Here is an 11,540-nt window from a genome sequence, read left to right as displayed (position 1 = left end):
GAAGTGAACCTTATAGCGATAGCATTCGTGATGAGAACTAGCTGCAGTGCACATATAGCTGCAGATGGCAGCAGTTCAGGAAAATTGCATCAGGTCTAATATGACGTTTTACGTGTACATCAATTGCAACTCGAATGATACACGTTGCTGAACCGAATAACAAGCGTATCAACTAAAAAATTGCGAAATACAGATAACAATGACGTGATCGCAAGTGATCTTAGTTAATATACTTTGAACTTTGTTGCTGCACTTTCGATGATAGCGACTACTGTTATTTGCAAGAACTGCAAACGAAAAATTCAGTATTGTAGAACCAGAAACCGCGGCTTAGGTTCTAAAATTGCAATTAAGTGTGAGTACTGAATGAAATTTTTCAACTTATCTCCACTCTAATTGGCAATGTCAATCCATACCAAAAGCCATGTGAAATAAATCACAGGATTGTGTTGGCAACTTTTAGAGAGCGGAATGGGAAAAATAAATTTATTTTGTGGGCTAATGGATATTTTTCAGGGATTTCAGTGACTATGGCTGTCTGGAAAATTTATATTCTGCTGTTTTACGGATATATAATCGTCCAATTTTGAGAGCTGCTGAGAAAGACGAAAGGAAAGTTACTGTTTCGGAAGAAAAAATGCCAGGAAAATGAGAGAATTGAATTCTTCGTTTAGTCTTGCTACATTCCTCGGGAAACACAGTAAGAAAATGCTTGATATAATTGTAAAATCTAGTTTTCTCAATCTTGCAACGTTGCATGGAAAAATAAACTGGACACAGAACAGTACAATGATTAGTATGAAGGTGACAAAGATAATTGCACTATAAACCATATCGATGTTGGTAAAGTGAAAATTGATGTCATCACAGAAATGTTTATGAGATCAGGAAAGAAACATCATGCCAAGTATACTACATATATTGGAGATGGAGATAGCGAAACGAATAACGATATTAATCCATACGAAGACATTGCTGTTTAAAAGAAAGAATATGCCAGTCATGTATAGAAACGAATAGGCACAAGGCTAAAGGATGCCAAACAATGTTAAATAAACTGTTTTTGAATAATTATGATACAATAGTGTTTTCGCAAAAAGTGGAATTTCTAACTTGAGAAGGAGAGACATAATAATTTGTAAATGTCCTAAGAATAGCGAAGAGTATAATCCATGCATGTTTTGAACCAGTTAAAGTTGGATTCTAAGTCGCTTTACACAAAGTTCATCTGAAATAGAACTTTTGTTTGTAATTGCTTTAGCGCTGCTTAAGTTAATGTTAGATGAATATAATTAAGTGCTGGTGGTCAAACCCTGAATCCTCGTCAACGTCTTATCGCCGACCTATTAAATTTGTATTTATGAAAAAAATGAGACATTGGCTAGGGAAGAAGAAGATAATAATGGAAATAGATAACCTTTCTCCCAATACATACAATTCAGACAATGATAATATAAAAGTTATCTTTGCAGTGCGCTTAGCCATGTTATACGGTAGCATTGGTAATATTTTATCAAATACAAATGCCAGTCCAAAATGTTATACCGGTGGAGAATCTTCAAAGAAAAAGAATTCGATAGAAATTATTCAAAAACCTTGCAAATGCGCGTATGGGCAAAGTGTGTGCGAATCTCAAATGTCACGCCTAGAAACATCTCACAAGGAAATTCAACTAACAGATACATGTTAATTTTCATAAAAACTTGCACTAATTGTTACGTCTGATATCCACACATCCTTACCGCGTACCCTAAATAGTCTTAAGGACTCGTCATAACTCTTGGCACTTTCATGGCTAAGGTCCTTTAGACCAAACAAATATCTTTTTTCAAAATCGTGTTCAAAAAGTTTATTGTTTACTACGGGAAAGTTAGTTTTCTCACGTATGATGCTTCCATAGAATGCTTCCCACTAGCAACTCTCTCTCGGGGACGGTTAGCACTCTTCCTCATCACCAACCTAGAAAATTAGCCAATTAACGGCGAAATCCTTCCTTCACTCTCCCAACGAAAACTGATCCTTAACAAATCAGATCTTTTCAAATCATCTTCACAGAAAGACAGTCTTTATGCATTTTTTGAACCGTCATCATCTAAGCTTACGTCGCGTACCACACACTGTAACTTTGGCTATCAATCGAAACTCAATTATACCTTATCAATTTACATCTTCTTTACAAAGTTCTTGGAATAAACATTAATTTATACCTGTTAATTCAGTGTAAACCCATTTGGACCACCCTTGATATCGTAACAGAAATAAGGGGATCGATTATTTCGTGGCGTCGATTACCTAATCGTAACGGGACTTACGACTCTCGTTGACGTGCTTTCTCGCGATCGCGTCTCTCCGCGAATGGTCCAATAAACACTAATGTTCATTAGTACTTAGCTAAGAATTCAATCGTAATTCGACCGTGCCAGTTTGTACTTTCAGGAAGAAAACAACCTTATTGACCGGGCAGTTCTATGCAACTGTTTATAAATCGCACATTAAGCGAACTTGTTTACGAGTTAAAATCCAAAGGTTTCAGTTGTAAGAACTATAAGAAAATATCTCATGAATTATGATCACATTGATATAGGTATTGAGAAACGCTAAGTTAGTATGATCGCTAGTTCCTACAAGCTAAGTTGGCACGACTTCTAACGACGCTCTTTTGTCTTAGGAGTCGACCACGTGTTAATTAACTAAGTGTATCCAGTGTGTTCAGACGCTTTGCACAAGGTGGTGAAATATAGAAAGTAAAACTTGAATCTGTGTGAATCAATCAAGTATCAACCCCAAACGGGGTATTATATGTATAAAACGAAGCAAAAATGAAACATATTCTTTTCATTTGTAATTTTAAATAACGAATAGACAAGATAACGCATAAATGGAATTTATCATCTTCTTTAAATGGTATAGTGCATTCCATAATTAAAATGGAATTTATCACCTTCTTTAAATGGTATAGTGCATTCCATAATTAAAAGCGAATAAAAAAACGAACTTACCAAAGAACCATGGGAAAGAATTTATAAAGTTTTATCTTACTCAGGAGTCAGTTTGCCTGAATATCACAAAATCCATTCACGTTAAATTTCTGGCAACGAGAACTCTTGAAATAATTTCTTAAAAAATGAATTTTAACAGACTTTTCTTCAATTTTTTAAATTGTAACAGAAACATTGTAACAAGGGAAAGATAGTGTGTGCAAAAATGCGTGAAAGGGCATTTAGAAAAATCGAAATAGTTGGAAATATAATTAAAAAGTGAAGAGGAAATATCGTGGCTTTCATGCCAGGAGCATAAATGTGAAAATTTTCAGCTTTTATGACAAATTCTACTTCTTTTTCTTTTTTTTGTTTAAATTGAGGTGTGTATTGAAATATATGTATACATATATAAATATCAAAAATAATAATCATTTTCCTTAGTTCATTTATCAAAATGTCATTTCCTTATATTATTATAATACAAAGAATTATAAACTTGATGTATAATGCAAAATAAGGATATAAAAATTAAAATTTATTTCACAGCTTCACTTGAATATGGCATGAAAAGTAAGGTTTGAAAGAAAATTTCAGATACATTGATTTCCGGAGTTATTTAATTGCTTTTCACGTTTACTTGTGAATTTCCACAGTTGATCAAATTGCAAAATTCATACCATTGGTATTATGCAAACAATATAGAGTGTAATAAAAGGAAAATAAGAAAATACAAATTCTGACAGTGAATTTAGTAAAAAGTCAAGAAAAAGTAAGGCAGATGTTAGGAAACCATAGCAAAATAAAAGAAGCTTAAGAAGGCAACGGTAACCATAATAATAAGAAAGAAACACAGGAGAAAGGTCACTAAAATAAATTACAAAGTGTAAAGTGGCAATAGGAGACAACAAGAAATAAACAACAAGTACGAGCAAAGAAAATACAGTAAATACAATAAATACAGTAAATTCAATAAAGAAATGAAGGCATAATCTTAAATTAAACCTTAAATCCTACAGAAAGTACATATAATGTTGAAGGGAATGGGGAATATGGAAGACGAATTAAAGAAGGTAAGAAAAATTTAAGATTAATTAAGAGAGATTTTATATTATAGTAGAGAAATATCAGAATATAGAAAAAGATAAGAGAAAAGAAAGGGACATGAGCAGAAGAACAGAGCAAACTGAACAGAAGAGAGAAGCAAACTCACAAAAAGAAGTGAGGTACTAGAAGAGTCAGACAAAATTGAAAGAAGAAAAAAGGGTAAAACTGTTGTTATAAAAAGATTGTAAATAAGAGGTAAAGTAGAAGGACACAAAATGATCTCGAACATAAATAGGTTAAACTTTGTTTCAGGGCATCGCTCATTCTGGTCATTATTTGTATCTTCTAATGTTATTTCATGAATATGAAGATGAACATGAAAATGAAAAATAACAGTTTTGAGTTTAGCGATCCATTGTTTCACAAGTAAGGATCAATATATGAATTGATTCAGCAAAGACAATTTTTGGTATTTCATACAGGAAAAAAATATATATGGCCCAACTAATACTATAGCAAAAACATTCATAGTGCTCGTAGAAATTAATGCCTGAATGGTAATTTGGCATAAAGATAAAGTGAACCATACACAGTATATAGCTATATGGCATAGAAGTATCGCGTTTCCACTACTCAACAAAAATAGATAAAACACAAACACATTCCCTAAAAAGAATATTATACATACTGAAATACCATGTAATGCCAGATTAAAAGCTAATGATTAAAAGCAAGAAGAATAGGCTTGGAACAGAAACTAATAAAATGAGGAGTAAATTATATGTTAAAACTGGCAAACATGGGAGAACACATAATTAAACAGGAAAACATTGGAAAAAGTTATACACACATGATAAACTCAAATAAAGTTATGAAGCCAATGATACAGAAATAATAATAAATTTAAACTAAACAACAATAAAAGAAATAACAGAGATACTTTCTGGAGAAAAGAAAGAAAGAATAGAATAATCTATCTATAGTGAAGTATATAAATATGATAAGAATGTAGAAAAATAATTAAAGTTACTTACTTACATATGAAACTGCTATTAATAAATAAAAGAATAATCAAAGTTAGAGTAGCTGGGAGACAAGAACAATCAGGGAATGCAAAAAACAGTATAATATACAAAACAGATGGAAACAAAATGTATAATATGTGTAAGAAAAATAAATTGGATACAGTATTCAGAATTTACAACAAAATTCATTAAAAAAGCAGCAATAGGATGGTCGTTTCCTTTTCTGACAAAGAAAGATAGTTATGAGGACTGACAAATTTTATTAAAAAGCAAAAGCAGTGTAGCGGCACAAGAGTCATAGGACGAGGCGGATCGAGAGTGTCTCATGTTGTTGTTGTGCCTCGGAACACGGATACAGCCTTGACGCTCGAAGCATATCGATAGACGAAACAAAGTCACCTTTATGGGCAACCGTCGATCTTAGACAAATTCAAATTTTCCGACTTCTCCCCCCCCCCCAGACCAGTATAAATAAACAGATGTGATCACAGGCGAGACATTATAATACCAAGTGATACGAATTAGCGATCAATATCTGCGAGTCGGGTTTTCCGCAAGCGAACATACACTATTGTTGCGAACACAGTGAACGAACGTCTTTTGTACTTTTCTTTATTTGTTTAACTTATTCGAAATATATTTGACGGGTTGCGACAGCAATCTCTCGCTCTCGTTATTTTACATTATCTATCCACAACCAACCCTCCACAGCAGTATTAAGCCAAGATCATTTTACCATAGAAGAATAGCAATTCAAACAAATTAAAAAATTATAATTAATCTAAGAACGCTTTAAAAACATTGTTGTGTTTGTTTTGTAGTAACCAAGAAATTTGACTTTTAACCTAAGAATATATATGCCACAAATAATTTTATGTAGAAATAAACATAAATAATATTAAATAAATAGAATTTTTCTTATTGAAATGTGACAGTCCATAATAAAGGACGAATGAAACAAGAAAAAGTAACTTTAACAAAGAAGAAATTTATAAAAATTTATTCCTAAAAAGCTTTGGCCAATCAGATAAGTGAAATAAAAGTACAAGAAACAACTAATATTAGATGAAACGTAATGTATTCTCTCAACGTACATTCGCGAAGCGGTTTATTTTATATTCATTTCCTAGATTCTTCGTTTCCACCCAGTCATGGCAGATCAGAATTATTTTATGAAAATTAAAAATTTTCTACATCAAATCAGTTTTACTTGCAAGACCTCATATATTTCTAAATTATTCGCACAAAATTAGTACAGCGCGCAAACATTAAAAGGAAATAAGCGATACAGTAGCCCAAACAAACAAGGACAAAGATTAAAATAACAGATCAAAAATAGCAGTTATTATTCAAATTTGTATGAAAAGTCATTGAGAAAGTAAATTCTTCTTTAAATGAAAGACGATTATGTATATAAAAATCAAAAATGTGATGAAAATACAAAAAACATAAAAGAAGAAAACTGTATTCTATATTACGACTTACTTATAATAATTTCCTTTCCAATTACTGTACTACCCCATCCATCCTAGAACAAATTTTTAGGTTAAAATTATTTATACGAAACTAATATGTATACGAATCTTTTCATTTTATAAAATTGTACGTATAAAATATTCATCTTCGCTAAATCTCTTTTTACAGAAACTTTGCAGATCAAGTTTCTAAACAAATAAATTTTTATACGATGTACACTCTGTCTTGACTCGAAAATGAATGACGATTGAACAGCATCGATTTCTAGGATAACAGTGACGACAAAGGAGTAGTGTTACTTGCTGATTGGCTACGCTTCAGGATTAGAAGCGGAACATGTACACAATCATTACGCAGTTACCTTGTGCCATGCTTGTAAAATCTAAATATGATTCTTTTTTTAATTTTCCATGGTTATACTTCAATTTAAAGATTAATTAAATAGATGTTTGATAACGATTTTAATACCGAAAATAACGATTATTATACACCGAATTTTTATATGATTTTATATAATAAAATATGTAAAATATGTAAATACGTATAATAAAATACGTATCTGTTATGTACAATGGCTCACGAAAGTATTCGAATGCTCGCTATTGAAACTTTAAAGATATAGATATATATAAAGATAAAGGTGTGTGTGTGTGTGTGTGTGTGTGTGTGTGTGTGTGTGTGTGTGTGTGTGTGTGTGTGTGTGTGTGTGTGTGTGTGTGTGTGTGTGTGTGTGTAATGCACTTGATATTTCAAAGTATTTTTATAACTACAGTAAGATACAGATATCCAAATTATGCCTGTAAAATTGGATAATATTTGTAGAGGTTGATTTGTAGAAGTTCTATAGATGTATTGTTACTTCTATAGTTAAATGTACAAACATACCATGTATTTTCATCACGTTCATCATTAATGCAATAAATGATATTTATTTTCTTATTGAAATAGGATATTTTGTAACAAAAGGAAAAAGACAGACTTACCATATCAGTATAGAAAAGAATTTATAAAGATTTATACTGCAATAAGTTTTGAATATGATAATATGCATTTATCATAAATTGCACATATTTTTGAAAATATTTCTTACAAAATTCGGGTCAATCAGATAACTAGAACAAAAAATCCAAGAAGCAACTAGTATTAAGAGAAAACAAGACTATATTAGAGTTATTAAAGAATATTAATTTTTAAGCATTCTGGATATATGAATATTTGTTACAAAAGATTTTATCGGTTGTTATTAACCATTATCGATGACACAATTTGTTTTTGGATACAAATAATCACTCGACGACAAAAACACTCCTTTGCAGAAAAAAATAAATTTATGGAAAGGACGATAGAACTGACATATGAAACTCTTACATGAATATAAATGTTAACAAGTATCTAACCAAAAAAAAATCATTAAGAAAAGTGACTATAAATCTAATATAATAAAGGCCAAAAATAATGAAAGTAAGCAAGACAGTATAAGAAAACTGTATTTGTTTTTATGACTTACTTTTACACGTACAATAATTTATTTGGTTATTGTAGGATCCATTGTAGAGAGAGAACAAAGTTTTCCGATTAAAATAACTCGCACAAAGTATTCAATTTATAAATATTCAGTTATAAAATATTTCACAAACTTCACAAGCCAACCTTCTAATAATCAAATTCTATTCTTCATTTAGCACTTGCAAGTAGTTAATACTTGTTAGACACAACCACGTGCCATGTGAATTCTACTACCATACTACGTTCATTAGCTACGCTTCAAAGTTATAAGCGGATCCTGCGTACAACTGTGCAAAATATTTCAATTATAAGACTAATATTTAAAAATGATTTTATTATCCTGAAGATTATCATTATTATGCTACGGATTTTTACATAGATATCTGTTGGAACTTGAGCTGATTCACGTAGTACGAGTCATGTGAAAGCCGGAACCGTGGAAAGTGAACTATGAGAGAGTGTGATCAATATTTTTTTTATTTATTTCTTTTTATTCACAATTTGTACAATTTGGACATTTGGTAGAATTTTTTAACAGTAATATTATCATGTCGGTGGCTACCCCCAGCGGAGTGCCATCCTCGCGTTTGCTAGGTTATATCCTTTGTGAGGTCTGCTGAGTGTTTCCTTTTTAGTCTTCTTTCCATGTTTGAGGCGTTGATCGTCTCCGCAGCTAGCCGGTTTGAGTGTGTTGCTATTCTTTCTTTGTATCTTTCCGCATAACTGCTAATTACTTGCTTGACCGTTGGTATTCTCAGGTTCCTCCGTATGTCCTCGTTTCTAACGTACCATGGGATGTTTACTATCATTCTAAGAATTTTAGTTTGCATTGTCTCTATTTTGTTTATACGACTCATTGCTGCCGTCCCCCATAGTGGTATTCCGTAAGTCCAGATTGGTTTTACGATCGTTTTGTATATTTTTAATTTATTTTCTTTGTATAATTTGGATTTTGCCAATTGTCTCCTTGTTGTCTGTATTTTGTCTATTATTGATTTGGTATGCTGTTTCCATGTGAGTTGTGTATCTAAGTGAAGTCCTAGATATTTGACCTGTTTTGTTTGTGTTATGTGCGTGCCGTTCAGAAGGATGTTTGGTGGTATCTGTTTTCGCAGCGTGATATGGTTGCATTTATTGGGCTTTGCTTTTATTTGTTTTTCTTGTAGCCACTTTTCTACTTTTGTGATATGTTTTTATAGTAATATGTAAATGTCAGTAGTTTGCTATTGGTAGTTGGTGGTATGTTAGTCGTGTATAATGTGTATATATAATGTAAAGTATCGAGCCTAGGACGCTTCTTTGCGTACCCCTGCCTTGATGTCTTTAACTTCAGAGTATGTGTCCTTGATTCTTATTACAAAGGTTCTGCTGCTTAAGTAAGATTTTATTAATTGCCTCTATCTACATCTCTGCTATTACAACTCTTGGGTCCCGATTTTTGTGCAGTTTTCGAATGTTTCCTGTATTATCAAAAAATGCAATAATAATTCAGAAAGAATTGTGCCTACAGACGAAGTTTAGCTGTTTTTTCAATTAAAATATACTCCCAGTAGTGATATTTCAGCACTTTGATGATATCTTAGAATTTGCAGTAAAGCAATTACATAGATTTTCTTTATTGAACATCTACTGCTGACTACAGGGATAGTGGCAGGCAGTGTTACTCGATCCGAAAACGAATATCGACGGAGCAACAAAACTTTTATATTATTGACCCATTTTTTTAGGAAATTTCCATCAACATGTTCGTGTGGTTAAAATAATACGAAACACGATATAATTTGTTAATATCGGCAAACTACTATAGGTTTCTTTGTAAGCGAAAGACATCAGAGAGGACGATCGCTGAGAAAGCGAGCCTCTCAAGTTTTTGTTCGACGATATTACGTCCCTGTGTGCCCCGAAATTCCGAAGAAGACAAGCGAACGCGGTTCTGTTTCCCGCATATAGTTCAATTCTTTGGTTTAATAACTGATATCTTGCATTACGCTTATCTGTTTTTTTATTTGTTAGACCATTTACAATCAATTGTCATTGAGAATTATATTAGATCATCCCATAAGTTCGTGCTGACCTTTGTGTGTACATTTCATATTTTAAAGAAAAACAAGAGAACTTTTATCGAGACGGAATAATGAAAAATGGGAAGAGGTTGTACAACGAGAGGGGGATTACATTTTTTCATGAAACTGAAAGGTATGTAAACGATCTTAACATATATAACCGCTCGAAAAACGGCACGAACTTATGGGATGACTTAATAAGTAAATTATTTTGGCGTGGTACTGTGACTTGGATTATAAGAGTTTATAGTATGTTTGATTCTAATTGAATCTAATGCTTCAATCTAAAGGGTATTGTCTTTTTAGTCTGCGGATCTGATCCATCGTGTCAAGTAATTGGGTAACTAGTGGGTTTACGCTTATCTGACATGTAATTACAATGTAACTTCCTTTTTGTTTCAGATTCCATTCAAATGCCACATTTATTGTAAATTGCGATGAACTTGTTGACATTCTTACAAACATCGTGGTCCTTTCTCTATTTCGTTGGGTACTTTTCATTTCTAACGTATTAAACATTTTCTACTAGTAAGAATAAGGAATAAAGTAAACAACAAAGTTGAGATACAACAATACACCTTACAGAATTCATATTTAGACAAACCAGTTTAAAAAGAGGAAGTAATTTAACGCTCGTATTGCAGTGTCGGAGTCCGTTCGAACTAGTCGACTAATGACGGAAGTTATTTATGTTACAAAGATAAGAAGCCGAACGCGTCTTTAAATGACAGATTTAACGCCAGTATTACTCAGTTCATAGATCACTCGCAATATTTAATTGCAATAGTAAGTGTACATGTATACTATTGGCATTTTCAATGTTTTCGCGAGCGCAGGAACCGACTTCTAAATTTTTTCTCAGTTTCGAGCCTCGACTGTCATTCAATCCTTTTCTTTTGTACTCTACTTATCTTTTTATCTATATTACATTCTATTACTCTATATATATACTACTCTTTTAACAGGCAATCTCAATCTAAAATATTTAGCTCTACTTTAGCTCTACTCTACTTTAGGAAATATGTTATAGGTGTCTGTGCCGATCATTTCTTGCCTGCAATGTTCAAACCAAATTCCACAAAAAATACGAATAGAAGGAAAAGGTTGAAGATCAATGCCGTGCCCGAACCATCAAAATATTTATTAGAAAATAATGAAGAAAAAGAAAATGTACAAAAAAGGCAGCTCGTGATTAAAAAAGCAGATGATGAGAGAAGAAGAAGGTCAAAACGAAGACAAATGACATCAATACCATCACTATCACTGCCAACAACAGCAAGTGAACGTGACGTAGTTTATTGGTATAGACGTTCTCTTTTCTTGGTGTCAAAAATGACATTGTGTAAAAAGTAAATTTTAATAATTTCACACCACCTTCGTACACATATAGTGAGTAACTTTAATATTTGGATATAACAAAATTTTTATTTTATTGCGCTATAATT

At 32.2% G+C, this 11,540-nt stretch overlaps 2 long non-coding RNA genes across 9 annotated transcripts; both read left to right on the top strand.

Moving 5' to 3' along the window:
* Positions 1 to 2,288: 2,288 nt before the first annotated feature.
* LOC125386984 lies at positions 2,289 to 5,710 on the top strand. 5 transcript variants are annotated; one of them, XR_007227580.1, is made up of 3 exons: positions 2,299 to 3,361; positions 3,528 to 3,551; positions 3,635 to 5,710. It is a non-coding gene; the product is annotated as an uncharacterized LOC125386984 (long non-coding RNA). The 5 variants fall into 5 exon arrangements; XR_007227578.1 differs by having other exon boundaries at positions 2,301 to 3,361; positions 3,528 to 4,244; positions 4,321 to 5,710; XR_007227581.1 differs by having other exon boundaries at positions 2,302 to 3,361; positions 3,528 to 3,903; positions 3,998 to 5,710.
* A 2,659-nt stretch (positions 5,711 to 8,369) lies between these two features.
* Positions 8,370 to 11,530, top strand: LOC105666785. Of its 4 annotated transcripts, XR_007227584.1 has the most exons (5): positions 8,634 to 8,718; positions 8,791 to 8,916; positions 10,498 to 10,585; positions 10,740 to 10,881; positions 11,126 to 11,530. It is a non-coding gene; the product is annotated as an uncharacterized LOC105666785 (long non-coding RNA). The 4 variants fall into 4 exon arrangements; XR_007227583.1 differs by lacking the exons at positions 8,634 to 8,718; positions 8,791 to 8,916 and adding an exon at positions 8,370 to 8,626 and having other exon boundaries at positions 11,126 to 11,518; XR_001099599.2 differs by lacking the exon at positions 8,791 to 8,916 and having other exon boundaries at positions 8,370 to 8,718; positions 11,126 to 11,518.
* The last annotated feature ends 10 nt before the right edge of the window (positions 11,531 to 11,540 follow it).

Source organism: Bombus terrestris, unplaced genomic scaffold (assembly GCF_910591885.1).
Source record: "Bombus terrestris unplaced genomic scaffold, iyBomTerr1.2, whole genome shotgun sequence".
Lineage (NCBI taxonomy): Eukaryota > Metazoa > Arthropoda > Insecta > Hymenoptera > Apidae > Bombus > Bombus terrestris.
Note: the sequence above shows the minus strand (reverse complement) of the source record. Positions and strands in the feature narration are given on the sequence as shown.